At 44.4% G+C, this 26,098-nt stretch overlaps 1 long non-coding RNA gene across 1 annotated transcript; it reads left to right on the top strand.

Annotated features, from left to right (window-relative positions):
• Positions 1 to 1,233: 1,233 nt before the first annotated feature.
• Positions 1,234 to 2,944, top strand: LOC134351678 (uncharacterized). The gene is made up of 3 exons (XR_010019236.1): positions 1,234 to 1,536; positions 1,728 to 1,790; positions 1,934 to 2,944. It is a non-coding gene; the product is annotated as an uncharacterized LOC134351678 (long non-coding RNA).
• The last annotated feature ends 23,154 nt before the right edge of the window (positions 2,945 to 26,098 follow it).

Genomic DNA, 26,098 nt, shown 5'->3' with positions numbered 1-26,098 from the left:
GCACATCTGATGCTGCGTTGATGGCAAACGGTGAGCAAAGTAGTGAGAATTCCTTCTCGAGCTGAGTGAAGACTTGGAAACGATTCTGAAACTCACTTTTCAGCCATGATATTTTGTCCTTGTACCTGTCCATGTTGTCATTATTCCCATGAGTGACACGCACAGACTGCAAAGAGGGGAAATGAGCTGGGTTGCTCCAGGATTGTTGCCTCTCCCACAGGCCTAATTTAATTTGAAAGGCACGAATGCTGCCGTAGTATTCCCTAACAATCTTGTGGCCTTGCATGTTAAAATTAAGCATATTTAAGTGCTCTGTTATAGCCACCAAAAATGCAAGATCATGAAGCCAGTCTCGGTCATCCAACTCTGCCACTGGCTTCCCTTTCTCGTTCATGAATAGTCCAATTTCTGCACGTAATTGAAAAAAAAAGTTTGAACACAACCCCTCTGCTCAACCAGCGGACTTCAGTGTGGTAGGGCAGGCCATGTCCAATATTACTTGTGGACAAAAGAGTGTCAAATTGCCGATGGTTGAGTCCCTTGGCTCTAGTAAAATTAACCGTTTTGATTACTACATCCATGACATTGTCCATTTTCAGGCTCCTGCTACATAATGCCTCTTGGTGTATAATACAATGAACATTCCAGAATTCCTGCTCTGGATTCTCTGTCGGAACTTTCTCTCTGAGTTTCACAACAACGCCTGCCATTTCCCGACCATGGACGGTGCACCATCTGTGGCCACGCTGATAGCGTGACTCCAGTCAACCCCCAGTCTGTCCAAGGCCTCGACGAGACTAGAGAAAACGTTGATCGCCGTTGTGGTGTTTGTCATGGGCAGCATCTCCACAAACTCCTCGGTGACGGTCAAAGACGCATCAACACCACGAATAAATACTCCCAATTGAGCTACATCAGTCACTTCGGTGCTCTCATCAATTGCAATAGAGAAGGCAATAAATGACTTCACTTTGAGTTTTAGTTGACTGTTCAAATCTCCTGTAAGGTCCCCGATTCTCTCTGCCACAGTATTTCTTGACAAGCTGATATTACCAAAAGCCTGTCTCTTCTCAGGGCACACCAGCTCAGCCGCCGTCAGCACGCATGCTTTGATGAATTCCCCCTCTGCGTATGGCTTCAACGCAGCAGCTATTTTGTTGGCAATAATATAGCTGGCCGTGACAACTCCATCATGAGTCTCTCGGCTTTTGGTGAACACTGATTGCTGTTTTTTCGGAGCTGCTTCAAACTTGTTTACCTTTTGCGTTCTGAGCCGTCCTGCGTACTTGTCATATTTTTCTCCGTGCGACGTCTCATTGATATTGTACTCTTTTGCCACAGCCGCTTGTTGCGAGCATATCAGACACACAGGTTTGCCGTTGACCTCACAGAAGAAAAAACAATCTTTCCAATTATCGTTGAATATCCGACCTTCGATGTCAGCTTTTCTTGGAAAGCATTTTGAACCACAGCAGCAAACAGTCTCAGCCTTGCTACAGGTGTTACTTACCTGAGTACTATACTGTGTCTGACGAGGTAAGTGGGGCCCGAGTGGTCTTCAGTGCAGGGTGGTCGGTGCTTATGCACAGCGGGTGGTTAACTGCCGCCTATTGTTTTCTACACAACAAGCTGCCGGCGCAGCAGGCAGCACAGACAGCGGTGGGAGAGAGCAGCTGCCGTACAGATACATAATAAATGGTCGTGAATATACTTTTCTTTTCCCCCAGATCATCCCGCGAGCCGGATTGGACCCCTTCGCGGGCCAGTAGTTTGACACCCCTGTGGTAGAGGTAAGGATTTTTAAGAGACATTTAGATAGGCACATGAATATGAGGAAAATGGAGCTAGGAAAGATGGCACCACAGGTTTTTGTAGACTCAGGTGATTTCTTCCAGATCGTCCACGAAGCAGGTTATTCTTCCTTTCTTTTCAGGGTGGCCGGGATTCTGTTGGAGCCGGTGGTCTATAGCTCAGACTACAGTTCTCTGCATGCCCCGTGGCCTGTCATTGCAATATCTTCAGGTGCGGCCTGGACGTCATGGTCGTCAGGGAGCGGCCTCGTAGATGGCCCGGTTCCTTATTTCGCCTACTGAAGCATTGTGGGAGACTGAAATATGGAGTCAGGAGGTGGCGTGCACTGCTGACAGAATAAGGTCCCAGCACTTGAGCGATCCCTCTCTCTCTCTCTCTCTTTATGGAGGATGAGAGCCCATCAGTCCCCGAGTCGGGGGGCTTGGAGAAGCAACGTGAAAGATTATAACATCGGAACAGTGAGCTGCTGGCCTCCTGCCCTCGTCGTGCAGGAGCGATCTCTCCCTTGCTGGTGACAGAGAGCCTGTCTGAGGTACTGAAGTGCTGGGATGGACTGTAGCTTTTGATGGACTCCAGATCAAGGTCTCTTTGGGACTTTTGCTATTGCTTGCATGGTGGGGGGAGGGTTGATGTTTCTGCTGCTGCCTTTGCGTGGCAGGGTGAGGCCGGGGCTTCGGGGTTCTGATATTACTATCATTCACTCTTTGGGGTTTCTTGTCTTGTGGATGTCTGTGACGGGTAAGAATTTGAGCTTCTATACTCTATACATCCTGTGATATTAAATTGAACCCATTAAACCATTTGATATGGACATTGTATAGGCAGAAGAGTTTAATTTAGTTAGCCATTTGATTACTAATTTAATTGGTTCGGCACAACTTTGTGGGCCAAAGTGCCCGTTCCTATGCTGTACTGTACTACGTTCTATGTTCCTCCCAGTCTGTTTGTGAACCCAGTGAACCTATTAAAAATTGAGTCTCAAAAGGTAAGTTTTTTTCCTCAATGGATATCGGTGAGTGTTCATTTGACAATCCCAGTTGTTTTATTCAATATTCAAGATTTAAGATTGTTTAATGTCATTTCCAGTACACAAGTGTACAGGGGAACAAAATAATTGTTACTCCATATCCGATGCAGCACAAAATAGATAATGTACACAATAATAATAAAAACACTATATATAAATATATAAGATAACTTATACATAGATTGATTGTATGTATGTACATAAAATGGCGCTAGGTACAGGAGTGTCTGTCATAAGGTGACTGACAGGAAATGATAGTGGCGGTTGGGGGTGTGGGAGTGGGTTAGAGGGTGGAAGTGTTGATCACGCCTTACTGCCTGAGGAAGGTAACTGTTTTTGAGTCTGGTGGTCCTGGCGTGGACTTACGTAGCTTCCTCCCTGATGGGAGTGCTTGAGCAGGGTGGTTGGATCCTTCATGATGTTACTGGCCCTATTCTGGCACTCTTCTGTATGTATATCCTTGGTGGTGCTGGTGATGCGATGGGCAGTTTTGACTACCCATTGTAGAGCCTTCCTGTCCTCCACATTGCAGCTTCCGTACCAAGCAGTAATGCATTTTGTTAGGATGCTCTCCACTGTGTGAGCGAGGCAAACTTTTATAATTGTAGAGTAAATACAAAACATTTTATGAGGCAGAATTGCCTGAGGATTTCTTTCCCACTTTTTGATTAACCGTGCTTTGTTTCTACACCAGCAGAGGCCCCAGTGCTAATCTGATTGAGTGACATGCTGTAGGTGTGGCGAACAAAGTCACCTATCACAGCACAGGACATGGTCATTCAGCCAATCAGGGCCATGCCAGTTCCTAATAAACCAATCCCTTCAGTCTCATTTGCTGTCTCCTTATTTCCCTGTGACTTTGCAATTTACTCATTCCCGCAAGCCCATCGACTCCTCTTTGGCTTGTTTCTCTCTCTGTTATCCACCATTGGGATAATTTACTGCAGCAGATTAACCTGTCTTTGGGGGAGGGGAGGTAAATGGGACAGTCAGGAGAATCCCACATAAGCTGGCAAACTCCACACAGAAAAATACCTGAGGTCAGGATTGAATCTTCTGACTTTGGAAGTGAGGTGTTTTTGCATGTGTCAGTCAGTCAGTCAGTCAATATTCTCTGCTACCCGAGAAGTCAGAATCAGAATCAGGTTTATTATCACCGGCATGTGTCATGAAATTTGTTAACTTAGTAGCAGCAGTTCAATGCAATACATGATAATGTAGAAGAATAAATAAATAAGTAAATCAATTACAGTATTTGTATATTGAATAGATTGAAAATAGTGCAAAAACAGAAATAATATATATTAAAAAAGTGAGGTAGTGTTCACGGGTTCAACGTCCATTTAGGAATTGTATGTCAGAGGGGAAGAAGCTGTTCCTGAATCGCTGAGTGTGTGCCTTCAGGCTTCTGAACCTCCTTCCTGATGGTAACAGTGAGAACAGGGCACACCACACTCCTTTCTTTCGTGCACTCCTACATAGCCTCAAAGAAATATTGTTTTCTACGCCACCCAGACACACCTCCCAGTTTATCCACCTGTCACAACTTCCTGCTGTAAGCCTAGGTCCATCCAGTCCGGTGCTCTTTTTAATCAACTAACTTGGTTTATTATTGTCACATGTACTGAGATACAATGAAAAACTACTTTGTACACCATCCATACAGATCATTTCGTCACATCCAGTGCACTAAGGACAGAGGAAGAGCAGTAACGGAATGAAGAATGTTGTGTTCCAGTTATTGAGAAAGTGCACTGCAGCAGATACTGAGGTGCAAAGGTCGTAATGAGGTAGATTGTGAAGTTTATCTATTGAACTAATAGATGATTCTATAATCTTATAACAGTGGGAAAGAAGCTGTCAGTGAGTCTGCCGGTAAGTGCTTGCAGGCTTTTGAATCTTTTGCCCAATGGGAAGGGGCGTGAAGAGAGAATTTCAAAGGTGGGTGTTGTCTTTGATCATGTTGGCTGCTTTACCAAGGCAGAGGGAAGTGTGGACAAGAGTCTGTGGATGAGAGGTTGGTTGCTGTGATGGACTGAGTTGCTACACTTTGAACAGTTGCTGCACAGAACAGGTCTGTGACAGAGTAGGTCTGCGACAGAGTAGGTCTGCCACAAGTAATTTCTCCCCCCCCACCCACCGTTCCCCCCCAGTAGTCCTGTAATTCTCATTATTTCTGCCTGGCAGTGCTGACATTGGACTTATCGGCTAATGCACAGCACGGACGTGTTTGTTTGTACTTGCACACTGCAGGGCAGTGGCATTCTTTGACGCCTCCTGTTTGTTTTTCCTTCCAGTTTCAGGGAGGAGACCCAACTGATAGGTCGGGCATCTTAAAAAGGAGCCCGTTTGTGGCGGCATGTGCTCTGTGCTGGCTCAGTTGAGGAGTTCGCGCTGGGGGACGGGGAAGAGGGCTAGCTCCTGGAAAGTGGTTAGCTGTAGACTTTTGTTGCACAGCAACAATCTTATTCTTATTGTGATGAATGTGTTTGTGGAAATCTGTGATTGTGAAGAAGGATGTGATACCTTTTGTTTTGGGTTTTGTATAATTGTTCGGGCTCATGGTAACGACACTGCCCCCCCCTCCCGGAATTCCAAGTAAGGAGATCCTGACTTTGGTGTAAGTGTGGCGAGGCAGAGATATATAGCTTCAGACTGATGTTTTGGAGTGTAGTCCTACAGGTTTGATAGCATATATCCATGTTTTTTCTTTTTGTCACTTTGCCACTTTTTGCACTGTAAATATCTTTTGCACTTTTTCTGAAAGTTTGTCACACACAATGAATGTGCTATTGTGGCCTGCCGTCTGATTTTTAAAATCCACACCTTCATAAGGGTATGTGCCCCTCACCAAAACCCATGGTGTGACAAGGCCCTTTCCCTATGATGTTTGGCTGACCTTTTAACCTACTACAAGATCAATCTACCCCTACCTGCCACATAGCTTCCATTTTCTTACATCCATGAGGCTATCTAAGTGCCTCTTAAATGTATCTCCTTGAATCAGGATCCCTGGCAGTGAGTTCCACACAGCTACCATTCTCTGTGTAAATAAAACTTACCTTTGACATCTCTCCTGGACTTTACATCTTGCACACCTCTGTCAAGTCACCTCTCGTCATCCTTCACTCCAAAGAGAATAGCCCGAGCTCGCTTAACCTATTTTCATACGACATAGTTTCTAATCCTGGTAATCTCCTCTACACCCTCTCTAAAGCTTTACATTCCTCCTATAATGAGTTGACCAGAACTGAACACATCACTCCAAATGTGGTCTAACCAGAGTTTTATAGAGCTGTAACATTATCTTGTGGCTCTTGAACTCAATCTAGTGACACAACATACATCTTCTTAACAAACCTATCAACTTGCAAGGCAACTTTGAGGGATGGATGGACACGGACCCCAAGATCTCCCTGTTCCTATACACTGCTCTGAATGTTGCTGTTAACCCTGTATTCTGCCTTCAAGTTCGACTTTACAAAATTAATCACTTCTCAGTTTTGCACACTGTCTGCTGCTTCTTGTGGTCTTGGGTAGCTGTGATGTATCGGGGTAGAGCGCTTTCTATGAATCATCAATAAACGTAGAACATAAGCTCGTAAGACTTAGGAGCAGAGTTAGGCTATTTGGCCCAAGTGGTCATCTCTGCCATTCCACTGTGGCTGCTGTATTATGTCAACTGTTCATTCATTTCCAAAGGTGCTGCCTGACCTGTTGAGTTCTTCCGACATTCTGTGTGTTTTGCTCTGGATTTCCAGCATCTGCAGAGTCTCTTGTGTTTATGAGGTTTTACTCTCTGTTTTCTCTCTCTTGTTCTTCACAGAAGGAATTTGGCCCATTGTGCCTTTCCGGCAGGAGCTGATCATGGCTTTTCTTTCAGTCAAAAGATGGTTGCACAAAGTTAATCTTGCAAAGGTTAATAGAAAGGCACATAGTCTAAAGGTCAGACATTAGGTTTCAGGAGCATCTAGAATCTTAGATGGAGGGATTTGGGATTGAATTTACGTCCCTGGATCTGTATCACCCTAACTAATTTTCAGATACCATTTGTCTGCTTGATATAAACTTCGATCTCCTTCACTGTCAGAGACCTGGGCTGCCATTCTTCTAGTACTGTGAGTGAGATGTGTTTGCAAGCATCAGTCAGTCAGTGTTGTGTGGTATCTCAGCGGTCCAGTGCAGTGCTCCCTTCTGTGCTGAACGCACCATTACATTCTGTCAGTAGTAACAATTTACCATCAAGTCTGATGTTATCTTTCATCACAAATGATGCTTTTAAAACAGCTAAATATCCTCTTTTAGATTCCTTGAAGGTTTGATAAGTTTGCCTACTTTAGTCTGCTGATGTCAATCAATCTAACCAGGGCCATATGGTAAACACAAGAGGTTCTGCAGATACTGGAAATCCTGAGTAACACAGGCAAAATGCTGCGGGAGCTCAGCAGCTATGGAGGGAATGAACAGTCGATGTTTTGGGACGAGACCCTTCATCAGCGTCAGTATGGTGCTGATTTGAGGGAATAAATGAGTGTAAATAAAAATGAAGAACAAATAAACTTTACTTATTTATTTACTGCCCCCCAACGAAAGCCCCCCATCTCTGTCTGTTCTTGGTCCTCTTCTCTGTTGTGCCGCAGGTGTGGTTCAGGGTTCTCATTTCTGTCTCTGTGGTACGGTGCCAAGTTGTCTTTGGTCTCCCGTGTTTCTTCCGCCCTTCAGGGGTCCCATGAAGTGCTGTCTTGATGATGGAGTTGGCCTCGCTTCTCATCACGTGCCCAATCCCTCTCCAACGTTTCCTCATGATGATTGTGGCCATGTCCTCTTCGTCACTGAAGGAGTAGGGCGTGGTTTGAGATCTTTCTGAAGATCTTCATGGTGTGGAATGAAGATGGCTTGGTAAGGTTGCCCTCTGTCATGTGCCAGCATTCTGAGCCATACGAGGGTGTGGTCAGAACACAGCTTCTCCTTGGTGTGACTGACCATCTTCCCTTCCTGTTTCACCAGTTGCTGCCTTTCAGCTGCCAGACCCTGTCCATCTGCCTTCACTGACACATGTAGGTTGTAATGACACATTTCTGCCATTATTTGTGCTAGCTTGCTAGTGTTGTACATGGATCATTTATTCCAAAAAACAATTTTGTTCTTGGTCTTGGCGGTGTTCAGGTCTTCTTTCATGTGCTAATAGTCTCCTTTGGTTTTTCACTACTGTCAGTCATGCAAGTCTTGGGTGGAGTCTTAGGAATACCATCGCACACAGGTATAGGAGGGTTTTTTGCTGTTTCCATAACGACTTTTTTTGACCAGTCAGGGTTGTTAGCCTTGAACAGATCTCCTATGAACCTGGAAGACTGGTGGACCACTTGTAGTTAGGTCTCTACCATTTGACCTGAAGAGGGGTCTCGGCCCAAAACATTGTTTACTCTTTTCCATTGATGCTGCCTGACCTGCTGAGTTCCTCCCGTATTTTGTGTGTGACCCTTTGACTTGTTTAGCATGGGTGACCTTACCAAGAATCAAAGTACAAGGTCCTGGTTGTGGTCGTCTTTGAGGGTAATTAAACTGCTTATGCATTAGTCTGTTTCAGAATTTACGCCGTTATTTGTGTGCAATGAGCTGGGAGAGGACAGCAGAGCTGATACTTTGAATGCTGTCTTATTTTTAGATGACAGTGTGATTGGGCGATTTGTTCCTGGAGTTCCAGCTGATTTTCTTTTGTGGAATACTGCAGCACAATGGATGTTCAATTTAATATCAGCGACTCTACAAAATTAATCAAACTGAAATGACTACCTTTTAATGAAAATGACTCCTGTTATGTGATGCAATCTGTGCATTTGTCCCCAACACATTCTCACCCACTTCTGCAGTACAATCACTCCCTGGTTAATTTCAGACTAAGTTAGCCATTCGTTGCTGATTTGATTCAAGCACTGCAGGGATTTGATATATCAGAACAAGTTCAAGGAACCAATAAGGTATGCAGACTCCAGTATTTCAGCAGATTACTGGATAGTTATTGAGATAAGATGAGTAATTTGTACTTCCTTATAGCTACCTGGATGTGTGTGAAGTGCCTTAAGTCCCTGTTCTGCAAATTTTTCATCATAAAGGATTTTTACTTTGGTTAACAATTCAGCACAGCACTGTAGTGTAATGGTTAACGTAACACTATTACAGTGCCAATGACCTGAATTCAATTCCCACTGCTGTCCGTAAGGCGTTTCTATGTTCTTCCCCTGACCGCATGGGTTTCCTCTTGGTGCTCTGATTTCCTCCCACATTCAAAAGGCATAAGGGTGAGTAGGTTAATTGGTGGCTGCGTTGTAATTGGGTGGCACAGGCTCACTGGGCTGAAAGGACCTGTTAATGAGCTGTATTGCTAAATAAATTAACATTCAAATGTGTGAACATTATCATCTGATCGCGGTAGCTCTCACAACTAGACTCAGCATGTTTCGGAAGCAGCTGGAGAACTTGGAGTAGCTCTTTACGAATTTTGGTGTAGTGTAGCAGTTAGAGTGATGCTACTACAGCGCCAGTGACCCAATTTAAAGTCTCACTTTGTCTGTAAGGAGTTTGAATGTTCTCCCCATGATCGTGTGGGTTTCCTCTGGAGCTCCAGTTTCCTACCACATCCCAAAGATGCACAGGTCAGTAGATTAATTGAGTGTATTTGGGCATTGCAGGCTCGTTGGGCCAGATGGGCCTGTTACTGTACTGTATCTTTAAATAAAACAGTAACTGTTTTCTGACAATCCTGTCCTTTGTTTTTTTTTATGGAAAGGGAAAGCTACATATGCATGATTAGGTGAATAGACCGTGCACAGAACACTGACCAACACAGCATAGCAACAACTTTCAGCCCACCATGTATGAGCCTACTATGACACCAGTCTAAACCAAAGCCATCTGCTTATTCATGGACTATATCTCTCTATTCACTGCCTGTTCACTTGTTAGTGCAAATTCCTCCTGAGTGTAGTCAGCATTACTGCTTCTCCCAGCTCCCCTAAATTGCTGGAAGGAATGGAGGGATCTTGAGTAGTATCCTGGATATTTACATTCAGCTAACACCCACCTTTCTGGGGTAATATGTGTGTGACCTCCTTTATCACTGCATTTGCACCATGTAAGAGTTGCTTTGTGCCTTGAGAAACACAGGTTCTTACTCTGTCAAATCACTTCAGTGCTCATTCCTGTTTGCAGCAGTGACATATCGATTTTATAGAGAGGACACACTTGATGTTTCTAGTCCACTTCCCACAGCGCTTTTGGGATTACTGCAGGACTGAAGGCTGATTTATTGTTTCTTTGATGGTGTTCTTGATGACAGTTGGCAGAAGATTTTGTTCTCCATTATTTTAGAGCTGCTGTTCTCCAGCCCAAAGAGCCGCACTGCCCTGCAACCCTGCTATTTAACCCCAGCCTAATCACAGGACAATTTATAATGACCAATTAACCTCCTAACTGGTATATCTTTGGAATGTAGGAGGAAATCAGCGCTCGGAGGAAATCCATGTGTTTACGCGAAGGACGTACAATCTTCTTAGAGACGGCACAATGTGACAGTGTGTGATAAGACCCCTAGAGAAAGGGTTCCCATCCTGGGTCCATGGACCCCTAGGTTTATGGTAGGGGTCCATGGCATAAAAAGGTTGGGAACCCCTGTCTTAGAGGAAGCAACACTTTCTCTTGCCAGGGACAGTTCTCCCTTGGCCAGGAAACACATAGGTTGGATCCGGGATAGTGTTTGCGTATTTTTAGTAACTTGTTGACATACCAGTCTGGAGAATGTCCACCCCTGCTCACTCACTGTGTAATACTTCCATTGGCCACAGCTAATACGAAGGTGATAACACAGATATAGGCCCTCAGTACTGACTACATGAACCAGGTGAATCCACGGACATGAGAACTTAAGCTCAAGAGATTGTGCAGATACTGGAAATTCACAGTAACATACACAAAAATGCTGGATGCTCTGATTTCCTCCCACATTCAAAAGGCATAAGAATGAGTAGGTTAATTGGTCCCAGCAGGTCAGGCCACTTCGATGAAAAGGAATAAACAGTTGATGTTTCGGGCAGAGACTCTTCATCAATGCCGGCAGGGGAAGTCTTCTTCTCGATTATGGATTGGAATTGGTTTATTGTCACATGTACAAAATGCACTGAAAAGCTTTTGTCTGCATGCCATTCATGAAGATCATTGCATACATAAGTACATCAAGGTAGTAACAAAGGAAAGCAGAATTCAGAATACAGTGTTGCAGTTACAGAGAAAGTGCAGTGCAGATGGACAAATAAAGTGCAAGTGTTGCCCTGAGGTAGATTGGGAGGTCAAGAGTTCATCTTTTAGTGTATGAGAGCTCCAATCATTAGTCTGATAACTGTCCTTGACCCTGGCGATTTCAAGTTTTTGTATTTTCTGCTCAATGGGAGGGCATATAAGAGAGAATGACTGGTGTTGTGTATTTAATATTTCAGAAATATCTGAGTAATATTGTAAAACTATTGTTTAATTAAGTGTTCTTTGTTATTTACATAATTCATTATGGGTTATTCGTAAGAAGTACATGAATGGTCTATGTCATTACACATTATGCCAGGCTCCCATGTTCTTCTTTTGATTAGATTCTGACGTTACAAAACATTACACTTTGGATAATAAGGATCTTACACACATACACACATACATGCACGCACGCACGCACGAACTCAGCAGGTTGGGCAGCATGGAAATTAATGGACATTCGACGCTTTTGGCCGTGACTCTTCACCAGGACCAGAAGAGAATGCAGAAGATGTCAGATTAAGAAGCTGGAGAAAAGGGAAGAAGGACAAGCTGGAATGTGATAGGTAAGGCCTTGTGGTTGGTGAGGTGGGGATGGAGTAAGAAGCTGGGAGGTGTAGGTGCAAAAGGCAAAGGGCTGGAGAAGAAGGAATCTGATAGGAGATGAGAGTGGATCATAGAAGAAAGGGAAGGAGGAAAGGACCGGGGGGAGGTAATAGGCAGATGAGGAGAAGAGGTAAGAGGCCAGAGTAGAGAATTGAAGAAGAGGGAAGGGGGAAGGGAAGTATTTACTAGAGGTTAGAGAAATCAATATTCATGCCATCAGGTTGAAGCTTGCCTAAACAGAACATGTGGTGTTGCTTCTATATCCAGAGAATGGCCTCACTGTGGCAGAAGAGGAGGCCATGGACTGACGTGTTGGAATGAGAATGGGGATAGAAATTGAACTGGATGGCCACTGGGAGGTTCTACCTTTTGGCAGATGGAGCAGAGTTGCTCGACAAAACGGTCCCCCAACTTATGACGGGTCTCACCAATGTAGAGGAAGTCACTTCGGGAGCACCGGATACACTGAGCCCAACAGATCTGCGGGCAAAGTGTTCCTTCACCTGGAAGGACTGTTTGGGGCCTTGAATGGAGGGTGAGAGAGGAGGGGAATGGGCACCTCTGCCTCTTGCAGGGAGGGAGATTAGTAATGAGGGGGTGAATGGACAAAGGAATCATAGAGGGAGCGCTTGCTGTGGAAGGCGCAAAGTGAAGCGGGAACTGAAGATGTGTTCAGTGGTAGGGTCCAGCTGAAGAAGGTGGAAGCTGTAGAGAATGATTTGTTGGATGTGGAGGCTCATGGGGTGGTAGGTGAGGGCAAGAGGTAATTGATTACATTGTTTTTTTTCTGAGAACACAGAACATACAGTAGAACATTACAGTACAGGCCCTTTGACCCACGTTGTTGTGCCAACTTTTTAACCTACTCGAAGATCAACCTAACTCTCCTATCACCCCCTCCAACCCCCCAGTCAAAAGTTTCCAAGCCAGTGCATGGCTTGCCTCTTGAAAGAACTCATCTCCAAGATATCTGTGTCAAGCTGCACGGAAAAGTTCAATCGCAGAAGAGCAAAAGGAAACTCGGATGAAATGTATAAGAAGCACAAGAGATTCAGCAGGTGCTGGAAATCCAGAGTAACACATACAAAGTGATGGAGGAACTCAGCAGGTCAGGCAGCAACTATAGAGAGGAATAAATAGTTGGTACTTTGGGCTGAGACCCATAGTGAGGAAGGGAATGTTTATTCCTTTCCATAGATGATGCCAGATCTGGTGAGTTCCTTCAGCATTTTGTATGTGTTACTCTGAAACATGCAAAATCCTGAAGCATCTTAACAGGTGAGGGGATGATCCTCATGTGGGAGAATCTAGAACCATGGACTCACCGCTGAACCAAAGGACTCATTGAGGGAAAGGAAGGGTTATCTCTGAGTCTTTGGAAGTCTCTTTCTGAAGGGTAGGGGAAATAGACTTTGAATATTTTAAGCAGAGAAGATGGATACAAAGAAGTGAAGGTTACAGGAGTGAGGAGGAATGCAGAGTTAAGTTTATAGTTAGATTCACAGGATCTTATTGAATGGCAGAGCAGACCCAGGGCTATTCTGGCTCCTAATTCATATATTTGTATACTAACAAGCTGCTCTAGATTTCCCTCACTCTAATCCATGCAAAATAGCAGCAGTAAATGGCCCCGCTGGCTCCCCTATTAGGACCCATATCCCTCTCTGCCCCATATTTAAAAACAAACACTTTAACAACCATGTCGAAATGGAAGCCAGGAATCCGTCACAAACATATTAATCGTCCACGAGAAGTAATAACCGAAGAGTTTCTAGCCTACGCTGCATTTCCAATCACGATTGCATCGCACGGCGAGATTGGACACAGTGTAACTATCTCTCTGGGATAATCAGATAGAGAAATCATACAGGCTCTAACATAAAGGATTGAGAGGATTTACACTGTCTCAAGGTTCAAAGTAAATTTATTGTCAAGGTTCCTGTATGTCACCGTACGCCTCTCTGAGGTTCATTTTTTTGTGGACATTCACAGCAGATGCTCCAAGAGGACCACAACCTGGTCGTGGTTTGGAGGCTTGCGTGCCTCAGTGACCCAGAGAGCTGTGTTGGCTGGAGTCAGGACTTTATGCTTTGGCTCTTGGTAGGGTCACCCATGCTAAACAGGTCAAAGGGTAGAGGGCAGATCAAGTGGGGTCTTCCAGTCCTCCAGGTTCCGAGGTTCAGCTCAGGGCTAACAACTCTGACTGATCAAACAAAATTGTTACGGAAACAGCAATGAAGAATCCTTATACATCTGAGTGCGACGGTATTCCTGAGTCTCCACCCGGAACTTGCATGACTGACAGTAGTGAAAACCGAGAGGAAGCTACTGACACGATGAAGGAAGGCCTGAACACTGCCAGAGGTGGAGGAGCTTCATTGCTGCCCTAAACACCAGCACCGTAACAGGCACAAGTGGGAGAGGGTCTCAGTAGATACAGAGAAACACAATAGAATCAATGAAAAATGACACACAATGACAGGCAAACAACCAATCTGCAAAAGAAGACAAACTGTGCAAATACAAAAAAAAAATCAATGAATAATATTGAATAAATAAGTAATAAATGGAATAGGGGATGAATTGTAGAGTCCTTGAAATTAGTTTGTAGAATCAGTATTGAGGTGAGTAAATTCATCCAGGCTGGAAACTCTTAAGGCTTCATGCACACTAGTCCATTTGCTCAATTTAATATTTAAATGTGCTGCAATTTGTCCTAAACTTGCTTCCTTCGGTGTTTTCTTTTTGGGATGGGCTCTGGGTTGAAGTTTCAGGAGATGGGATGGGGGGTGGAGGTCAGTGGGATCCAAACAGAGTCTTCTGGCATCTTATCTCAGAGAGCTGACCAAAGATGAGTTGTGTTTGGAAACAGGAAGAGGCAAATTGGACCTGAAAAGCTGCCCCTCACTGTGACACTGATTTACATGTAAACACATTCAACTAGAGCTAGGTGTTTGCATGGGATGCCATTATGATTTTGAAGTACTTTTGCTTACAATCCACTTTTTCAGGGACTTGGGAGCTGAACCCTTTAACAAATTCTGCTTTCCAAACAATTTTCCATTTATATAATTGTTGTGATGACAGGCCTGGACTGGTAATTAATCCTCCTCCTGTGCAGCGTGAGCTCTTAAAGCCATACGTTCTTGCTGGTCGAGTATCTGAGTGAGCAGCCATTAATCAACTTGGATTGGATTCTGACAATCTATTCCCCTGGGAACGTTTATTTCAGGAGTGTGTTTATACATTAGCAGAAAAAAAATAAGGTTACAAGTGATCAAGTGAGGGAGCTGAAATGTACCCTGCCAAATAGTCGCTTGGGTAATCACAATCCATATATTGTTATTGCACGGATAATTAGTCTAAAAAGTTGTAAATGTACAGACGCACAGAATCCCAAAACCCATTAGGTCCTTCTGGCATTTCTACTAAAACTTAAGAACTCCATCTGGGGCAGTGTATCCATCCACTTTCCTTCAGTAAGTTTACCATACCTTCTTTGCACTATGGATGTCATATCTTAGGGCACAGGAGAATGAGGGGAGATTTGACAGAGATATAGAAAATTATAAGGGACATAGATAGGGTAAATGCAAGCAGACTTTTTCCACTGAGGTCAGATGAGATGAGAAAGATTAAGTGTGAAAGATGAAATGTTTAAGACCACTTGGTGCAGAATAAGGCCATTTGACCCACTGGGTTTGCTCCGCCATTTCATCATGGCTGATCCAATTTTCCACTCAGCCCCAATCTCCTGTCTTCTCCCCGTATCCTTCATGCCCTGACCAATCAAGAATCTATCAACCTCTGCCCTGAATATACATAAAGGCTTGGTCTCCACAGCTGCCTGTGGGAAAGAATTCCACAGATTTGCCACTTTCTAGCTAAAGAAATTCTTCCTCATCTCCATTCTAAAAGGACATCCCTCTATTCTGAGGCTGTGTTCTCTGGATTTAGACACTTCCACCATAGGAAACATCTTCACATCCACTCTATCAAGGCCTTTTAACTTTGATAGGCTTTGATGAGGGCACCCCTCATTCTTCCGAATTCTAGTGAATACAGGCGCTCTTCATATGACAAGCCATTCAATCCTGGAATCATTTTCATGAACCTCCTTTGAACCCTCACCAGTTTCAGCACATCCTTCCTTAATTAAGGGGCCCAAAACTGCTCACAATGCTCCAAGTGAGGCCTCACCAATCCTTTATAAAGTTTCAACATTACTTCCTTGCTTTTATATTCTAGTCCTCATGAAATAAATGCTCACGTCATATTTGCCTTCCTCACCACAGACTCAACCAGCAAATTAACTTTTAGAGAATCTTGCACAAGGATTCCCAAGTCCCTTAGCACCTCATTTTTTTTGTATTTTCACTGCATTTAGATAATAGTCAACCCTTTCATTTCTTCTATCAAAATGCATGACCATACACTTACCAACATTGTATTCCATCTGCTATCTCTTTGCCCATTCTCCTGATCTGTCAAAGTCCTTCTGTAGCCTCTCTGCATCCTCAAAGCTACCTGTTCACCACCTACCTTCATATCATCTGCAAGCTTTGCAATAAAGTCATCAATACCATCATCCAAATCATTGACATATAATGTAAAAATAATTGGTCCCAACATAATTCACCAAAAACCAACCAGAAAAGGCTCCCTTAATTCTCACTCTTTGCCTCCTGCCAATTAGTCACTGTTTTATCCATGCGAGAATCTTTCCTGTAGTACCATGTGCTTGTAGCTTGTTAAGCAGTCTCATGTGTGGTACTTTGTCAAAGGCTTTCTGAAAATCCAAGCACACAACATCAAGCAATTCTCCTTTATCTATCCTGTTTATTATTTCTTCAGCGAACTCCAACAGATTTGTCAGGCAAGATTTTCCCTTGAGGAAACCATGCTGACTAAGGCCTATTTTATCATGTGCCTCCAAGTATCCTGAGACCTCATCCTTAACAATCGACTCCAACATCTTCCCACCCACTGAGGTCAGACTAACTGTCCTATAGTTTCCTTTTTTCTGCCTCTCTCCCTTCTTGAAGAGTGGAGTGACATTTGCAATTTTCCAGTCTTCTGGTACTATTTCAGAATCTAGTGATTTTTGAAAGATCATTACTAATGCCTCCACAATCTCTTCAGCTACCTCCTTCAGAACCCTGGGGTATACACCATCTGGTCCAGGTGACTTATCTACCTTCAGACCTTTCAGTTTCCCAAGAACTTTCTCTCCAGTAATAGTAAATTCACACACTTCATGTCCCCCAATACCTGGAATTTCCACCATACTGCTTGTGTCTTCATCAGTGAAGAATGATGTAAGATACTTATTCAGTTTGTCTGCCATTTCTCCAACATCATTTTCCAGTGGTCTGATATCCACTGTCACCTCTTTTTTACACTTTATGTATCTGAAGAAGCTTTTGGTGTCCTCTCTAATATTATTGGTTAGCTTACTTTTGTATTCCATCTTCTTAATGACTTTTTTAGTTATTTTATGTTGGTTTTAAAAGATCCCAATTCCCTACCTTCCCACAAATTCTTGCTTTTATGTTGGCTTTGACTTCTCTTCTTACCCACGGTTGTGTCATCTTTCCTTGAGAATACTTCTTCCTTTTTGGGATGTATTTATCCTGTGCCTTCCGAATTGTTTCCAGAAATTCCAACCATTGCTGCTCTGCCGTCATTCCTGCTAGAGTTCTTTTCCAATTCATTCTGGCCATCTTCTCTCTCATACCTCTGTTATTTCCTTTACTCTACTGATACATCTGACTTCAGCTTCTCCTTCTCAAATTTCATGGTGAATTCAGTCATGTCATGATCACTCTCCCCTCAGGGTTCTGGTTCATAGCACAACATCCAATCCAGAAGATGAGGGGGAACTTCTTCACTCAGAGGTTTGTGTGAGTGTGGAATAAGCTGCCAGTGGAAGTGATGGATGTGGGTTTGATTTCAACATTTAAGAGAAGTCTGGATAAGTACTTGGTGGATATGGTAGGCCATGGTCTGGGTACAGGTTGATGGGATGAGGGCAGAATAATAGTTTGGCATGGTCTAGATGGGCCAAATAGCCTGATTCTGTGCTGTAGTGCTCTATGACTATGATCTCTGCCTATCCTAGATAGGGATGAATATAAAGATCACCCTGAGCCACCCTTGCTCCACCTCTTCACTGAACTTTCCTTATATTGGCTTTTTCCCCATTTTCTTCCAGTCCGGATGAAAGATCTTGGCCTCAAAACGTCGACTATTTATTCCCTTCCATAGATGCTCTGGATTTCCAGCATCTGCAGAATCTCTTGTGTTAATGCTTCCTGGCATTGAGTTCCTTTAGCACCTTTGGGTGCTGTTCTAGATTACAGTATCTGCACTCTCTTGTGTCTCCCAATTGGTTGACAGCTAGATTGTGGGTAAAAGGTTCTTGACTATCTTCCTTATTTATGACTCCCTTAATCTTGTATTCTTCTGTTGGGTCACCCCTCAGCCCGCTTTGCTCCAGAGGAGACAGGCGCAGCCTGTCCGATCTCTCTCCGTAGCATTGAGGTGCTCCATTATTCAGGTTTGACTATGGACATTGCGTCCCAGCTGTCCACGTGATACACAAGCCAAGGCAGTATGATATGAGAGCAAGCTGTTGCCCATCCAACAGGCTCTCCCTCTCCACTCAGCTGATGAATCTAAAGGAACAGTAGAGACTGATACGGTTTGGCACCAGCAGCATCGCACTTGTTGTCAGTCAGCATTGAACTCAATGTTGGACTGCCTTAGGGATTCCACCTCTGGATTTTTCCCTTGGGGTTTACTCTCAAAGCCTTCCCCATGAGGGGGTATAGCTGCAAGGTGGCGGAAACTTGAGATCAGAGCTTTCCTTCTCCTAGATGAGCTGGCAAATATGGCTATCCAGGCCCACTTTCCTGAAATGACTTGTTTTAAGGTGCCAGTAACCCACCTTTGCTCCTACTCCTGTCAGTAGAAATGGTTCTGCTGGGTTTAGAAGCTAGGCCACACGTGAAGGGCAGGAGCTGGACTTGGTTATCAAAGACTATTTGAGACACATGCCATGGGGAGCATTTAACAGGATTTAACAGGTAGTGGGAGATTATCTGCCCAGCTGCCCCCTGCCCAGCTATAACAAGCTGTGAGGCTAGGCACAGCTCAAATGTCATCTATAACTTTGCTGATGATACAACCATTGCTGGCAGAATTTCAGATGGTGATGAAAAGGCGTACAGGAGTGAGATACTGTATGTCAGCTGTTTGAGTGGTGTCACAGCAACGACAGTGCAAACTCAATGTCAGTAAGACCAAAGAGCTGATTGTGGACTTCAGAAAGGGTAAGATAAGGGAACTCGCACCGTTTCTTATAGAGGGGTCAGAAGTGCAGAGAGTGAACAGTTTCAAGTTCCTGGGTGTTAATATCTCTGAGGGCCTAACCTGGTCTCAACGTATCGATGCAGCTATAAAGAAAGCAAACAGCGGCTATATTTCATTTGGAGTTTGGGGAGATTTAGAATGTCACCTAAAACATTCCCTATGGACTAAAACTAACCCCTATTGATATCAATGGACCTGGGGTTGAGAGGGTAAACAACTTCAAGTTCCTCAGCCTCCACATCACTGACGACCTCACGTGGTCTGTACACACCAGCTGTGTGGTGAAAAAGACACAACAGCACCTCCTTCACCTCAGACAGTTGAGGAAGTTTGGTATGGGCCCCCAAATCCCAAGAACTTTCTACAGGGGCACAATTGAGAGCATCCTGACTGGCTGCATCACTGCCTGGTATGGGAACTTCACTCTCCTCAATCGCAGGACTCTGCAGAGAGTGGTGCGGACAGCCCAGTGCATCTGTAGTTGTGAACTTCCCATGATTCAGGACACTCACAAGGACAGGTGTGTAAAAAGGGCCCAAAGGATCATTGGGGACCCAAGTCACCCCAAACACAAACTGTTCTAGCTGCTACCATCCAGGAAACAGTACCGCAGCATAAAAGCCAGGACCAGCAGGCTCCGGGACAGCTTCTTCCACCAGGCCATCAGACTGATGAACTCACACTGATTCGAGTGTACTCTGACTGTTTTATTTACTATAAATTACTATGATTGCACATTGCACATTGCACATTTAGATGGAGATGTAATGTAAAGATTTTTACTCATGTATGTATGTGAAGGATGTAAGAGATAAAGTCAATTCAACTGAAACACTCAAGAACTGTTATATGGAGGGAATTCTGTCAGGCCACATCACTGTCTGGTATGGTGGGGGGGGGCAGTGCAATTGCACAGGATTAGAAGAAGCTACAGAAAGTCATAGAATTAATTAGCTCCATCTCTGTGGGTATTAGCCTCTGCAAGACATCAGATAGTGGAGAACAACCCTGTGGCTGTCCCACTCAATAATAGGCACCTCATTTTGAGTACAGTTGAAGGAGATGATCTATCCAGGGGAAGCAAAAGAGGCCGTGCCTCTGGCACTGAGTCTGGCTCTGTGGCTCAGAAGGGCAGGGAACAGAAGAAGTGGTAATCGGGGACTGTATAGTTTAGGGGGACAGATAGACGATTCTGTGGATGCGAAAAGGAAACATGGATGGTAGTTTGCCTCCTAGGTGTCAGGGTCTGCGGTGTTTTTGAACGTGTCCACAATATCCTGAAAAGGGAGGGTGAGTAGCCAGAAGTCATGGTAAATATTGGTACTAATGACATAGGTGGAAAAGGGGAGGAAGTCCTGAAAAAAGAACACAGGGAGTTGGGAAGGAAGCTGAGAAGCAAGACCTCATGGGCAGTAATCTCGGGATTGCTGCCTGTGCCACGCAACAGTGAGGATAGGAATGGAATGAGATGGCAGATAAATGTGTGTCTGAAGAATTGGAGCATGGGGCAGAGATTCAGATTTCTGGACCACTGGGACCTCTTCTGGGGCAGGTTTGACCTTTACAAATGGAACGGGTTGCATTTGAATCCGAGGAGGACCAATATTCTTGGGGGCAGGTTTACTAGAGCTGTTGGGAGTGGTTTAAACTAATATGGCAGGGGATGGGAACCAGTATGGTAGAGCTGAGATGAGCCAGCAGGTTTACAAGTACATAATGGATGTAACATGAATGTAAGGAAGGCCAAGCCAATGATTGGGTACAAATGTAGACAGAACAAAGAGTTAAATTGTACCACAGAGGCAAAATTCAAAAGGGGGAAGAATTCAGTACTGGAAGTGTTGTATATAAATACACGTGGCATTCGGAATAAGGTGGATGAACTCGGGGCGCAATTAGAGATTGGTCAGTTTGATGTTGTGGACATCACTGAGTCACGGGTGAAAGAAGGCTATAGCTGGGAGCTTAACAAGGATGCACTTTGTATTGAAAGGACAGGTGGGAAGGCTTAGGTGTGGCTCTGTTAGTAACAGATGGAATTACATTTTTTGAAAGCAGTGACATAGGGTCAGAGAATGTTTCATCCTTGTGGGTGGAGTTAAGAAACTGTAAGGGTAAAACAACCATTATGGGAATCACATATAGGCCTTCAAATAGTAGCCAGGTTGTGGGTTTGAGATTGCAAAGGGAGCTGGAGAAGGCATGTAATAAGAGTAATGTCACAATTGTGATGGGAGACTACAATATGCTAGGGGATTGGGAAGATCAGGTTGGTGTCAGATTGAAAGATAGGGAGCTTGTAGAATGCCTATGAGATAGCTATTTAGAGCAGCTTGTGCTTGAGTCTACTTGGGGAAAGGCTATCTTTGATTGGGTGTTGTGCAATAACCCAGATCTTATTAGGGAGTTTAACGTGAAGGAACCCTTTGGAGGCAGTGATCATAATATGATTGAATACACACAGCATTTTGAGAGGGAGAAGCATAACTCACATGTATCAGTATCGCAGTGGAATAAAGGGTATTACAGAGGCATGAGAGAAGAGCTTGCCCAGGTGGATTGGAGGAGGATGCTGGTTTCAATAGGTTTCAAGAGGTACATTTAATGTCAGAGAAATGTATATAATATACATCCTGAAAAGCTCTTTCTTTGCAAAATCCACGAAAACAGAGGAGTGTCCCAAAGAATGAATGACAGCCAAACGTTAGAAGCCCAAAGCAACCCCCAGCTTCCCCCCTCCCATGCACAATTAGCAGCAAGGCAATGACCTACCTCCCCCACCGGCAAAAAAAGCATCAGCACCCTCCACTGAGCACATATGCATGCAGCAAAGCATCAATAAAGACACAGACTTGCAGTACCCCAAAAACTACACTTTTACCCAGTAATTCGAAATACCACAGGCTCCATCTCTCATTAATAAAGGAAAAAGAGGTGCCCCCATTTCACAGCGAGAGGGGAGACATAACAAACAACTTGCTGATTTTCAATGTTAAACGTCTGTTGCATCGCTTTTCCTGAGCTCTGTGTCCAGAGAGTTGGCCCCTGAAAGACGCAGGTCTCTGGACACATGACCCCCGGCAGCTAACCCCCTGCTCCCGCTGCTCCTGATATTCCATGTACTCCCATGATGCCTCAGTCAGGGGCACTGGCCTTGAATCAGCATGTCTCCCAAGACACAAAAATCTGGAACCCTGAAGGCGCACTGGTCTTCCTGGCAGCGTCTTTAGGATATCAATAAGCGGCTGGTCATGAGGCCCTGAGGGTGGGTCCCATTCCCTCAAAGAACTGAAGTTAGAGTGTAACTCCAGGTAAGGGTCTTCAAAAGAACCCTGAAAAGGGAAAAAAAGAGATATCAAAAATAGAAATAAAGCTGTTTTCAAAGATGAAAACAAATGAGTCACCACTTAGCGCCATCTTGACCCTGCTCCACCCCTCTGATGGCAGAGCAGAGAAGGCTGAGATTTCTGCACGTAGTTCACAAGTTGCAAGATAGATACTGTATGTCCCACAGAGGAAGAAGTTCTCAATTGGCAGGGGTAGACAACTGTAGCTGACAAGGGAAGTTAAGGACTGCATAAAAACCAAGAAAGGGGCACTTAAGGTAGCAAAAGTGAGCGGGATGTTGGATGATTGGGAAGCTTTTAAAATCTAACAAAAGGCAACTAAAAATGCTGTAAGGGAAAAGATGAAAAATGAGGGCTAACTAGCCAATAGCATAAAGCACGATGCTAAAAGTTTTTCCGTTATATGAAGGGTAAAAGGGAGGTGAGAATTGATATTGGACCACCGGAAAATGATGCTGGTGAGGTACTAATGGGAGATGAACTTAATGGGTACTTTGCATCAGTCTTCACTGTAGAAGACAGTAGCTGTATGCCAGAGGTCGATGAGTGTAAGGGAGCAGGAGTGAGTGCCATTGCTATTACAAAGGGAAGAGTACGAGGCAATCTGAAAAGTGTTAAGGTGGACAAATCACCTGGGCCAGATGGACTACATCCCAGAGTCCTGAGAGAGGTTGCTGAAAAGGTATTGGCGCATTGGTCATGATTTCAAGAATCACTTGATTCTGGCATGGTCCCAGAGGACTGGATGATTGCAAATGTCACTCCACTCTTTAAGAAGGCAGGAAGGTAAAAGAAAGGAAATTATAGAACATAGAATAGTACAGCACAGTACAAGCCCTTCAGCCTACAATGTTGTGCCGACCCTCAAACCCTGCCTCCCATATAAGCCCCCACCTTAGATTCCTCCATATAACTGTCTAGTAGACTCTTAAACTTCACGAGTGTATCTGCCTCCACCACTGACTCAGGCAGTGCATTCCACGCACCAACCACTCTCTGAGTAAAAAACCTTCCTCTAATATCCCCCTTGAACTTCCCACCCCTTACCTTAAAGCCATGTCCTCTTGTATTGAGCAGTGGTGCCCTGGGAAAGAGGCGCTGGCTATCCACTCTATCTATTCCTCTTATTATCTTGTACACCTCTATCATGTCTCCTGTCATCCTCCTTCTCTCCAAAGAGTAAAGCCCTAGCTCCCTTAATCTCTGATCATAATGCATACTTTCTAAACCAGGCAGCATCCTGGTAAATCTCCTCTGTACCTTTTCCAATGCTTCCACATCCTTCCTATAGTGAGGTGACCAGAACTGGACACAATACTCCAAGTGTGGCCTAACCAGAGTTTTATAGAGTTCATCATTACATCGCGACTCTTAAACTCTATCCCTCGACTTATGAAAGCTAACACCCCATAAGCTTTCTTAACTACCCTATCCACCTGTGAGGCAACTTTCAGGGATCTGTGGACATGTACCCCGAGATCCCTCTGCTCCTCCACACTACCAAGTATCCTGCCATTTACTTTGTACTCTGCCTTGGAGTTTGTCCTTCCAAAGTGTACCACCTCACACTTCTCCGGGTTGAACTCCATCTGCCACTTCTCAGCCCACTTCTGCATCCTATCAATGTCTCTCTGCAATCTTTGACAATCCTCTACTCTATCTACAACACCACCAACCTTTGCGTCATCTGCAAACTTGCCAACCCACCCTTCTACCCCCACATCCAGGTCGTTAATAAAAATCACGAAAAGTAGAGGTCCCAGAACAGATCTTTGTGGGACACCACTAGTCACAATCCTCCAATCTGAATGTACTCCCTCCACCACCACCCTCTGCCTTCTGCAGGCAAGCCAATTCTGAATCCACCTGGCCAAACTTCCCTGGATCCCATGCCTTCTAACTTCCTGAATAAGCCTACCGTGTGGAACCTTGTCAAATGCCTTACTAAAATCCATATAGATCACATCCACTGCACTACCCTCATCTATATGCCTGGTCACCTCCTCAAAGAACTCTAGCAGGCTTGTTAGACACGACCTGCCCTTCACAAAGCCATGCTGACTGTGCCTGATCAGACCATGATTCTCTAAATGCCTATAGATCCTATCTCTAAGAATCTTTTCCAACAGCTTTCCTACCACAGACGTAAGGCTCACTGGTCTATAATTATCCGGACTATCCCTACTACCTTTTTTGAACAAGGGAACAACATTCGCCTCCCTCCAATCCTCCTGTACCATTCCCGTGGACAACGAGGACATAAAGATCCTAGCCAGAGGCTCAGCAATCTCTTCTCTCGCCTCGTGGAGCAGCCTGGGGAATATTCCGTCAGGCCCCGGGGACTTATCTGTCCTAATGTATTTTAACAACTCCAGCACCTCCTCTCCCTTAATATCAGCATGCTCCAGAACATCAACCTCACTCATATTGTCCTCACCATCATCAAGTTCCCTCTCATTGGTGAATACCGAAGAGAAGTATTCATTGAGGACCTCGCTCACTTCCACAGCCTCCAGGCAAATCTTCCCACCTTTATCTCTAATCGGTCCTACCTTCACTCCTGTCATCCTTTTTTTCTTCACATAATTGAAGAATGCCTTGGGGTTTTCCTTTACCCTACTCGCCAAGGCCTTCTCATGCCCCCTTCTTGCTCTTCTCAGCCCCTTCTTAAGCTCCTTTCTTGCTTTCCTATATTCCTCAATGGACCCATCTGATCCTTGCTTCCTAAACCTCATGTATGCTGCCTTCTTCCTCCTGACTAGATTTTCCACCTCACTTGTCACCCATGGTTCCTTCACCCTACCATTCTTTATCTTCCTCACTGGGACAAATTTATCCCTTACATCCCGCAAGAGATCTCTAAACATCGACCACATGTCCATAGTACATTTCCCAGCAAAAACATCATCCCAATTCACACCCGCAAGTTCTAACCTTATAGCCGCATAATTTGCCTTTCCCGAATTAAAAATTTTCCTGTCCTCTTTGATTCTATCCTTTTCCATGATAATTATAAAGGCCAGGGAGCGGTGGTCATTGTCCTCCAGATGCTCACCCACTGAGAGATCTGTGACCTGACCCGGTTCATTACCTAGTACTAGATCTAGTATGGCATTCCCCCTGGTCGGCCTGTCCACATACTGTGACAGGAATCCTTCCTGGACACACTTAACGAATTCTGCCCCATCTAAACCCATGGAACTAATCAGGTGCCAATCAATATTAGGGAAGTTAAAGTCACCCATGATAACAACCCTGTTATTTTTTGCACCTTTCTAAAATCTGCCTCCCAATCTGCTCCTCTGTATCTCTGCTGCTACCAGGGAGCCTATAGAATACCCCCAGTAGAGTAACTGCTCCCTTCCTGTTCCTGACTTCCACCCATAATGACTCAAAAGAGGATCCTGCTACATTACCCACCCTTTCTGTAGCTGTAATAGTATCCCCGACCAGTAATGCCACCCCTCCTCCCCTTTTTCCTCCCTCTCTATCCCTTTTAAAGCACTGAAGTCCAGGAATATTGAGAATATGGGCCAGTTATCCTAACCTGAGTGGTTGGGAAAGTGTTGGAGTCTATTATTAAAGATGAGGTTTTGAGGTACTTGGAGACTAATGATAAAATAAGCATCAAAGTCAG

This window comes from Mobula hypostoma, chromosome 1 (genome assembly GCF_963921235.1).
Source record: "Mobula hypostoma chromosome 1, sMobHyp1.1, whole genome shotgun sequence".
Taxonomy (NCBI): domain Eukaryota; kingdom Metazoa; phylum Chordata; class Chondrichthyes; order Myliobatiformes; family Myliobatidae; genus Mobula; species Mobula hypostoma.
Note: the sequence above shows the minus strand (reverse complement) of the source record. Positions and strands in the feature narration are given on the sequence as shown.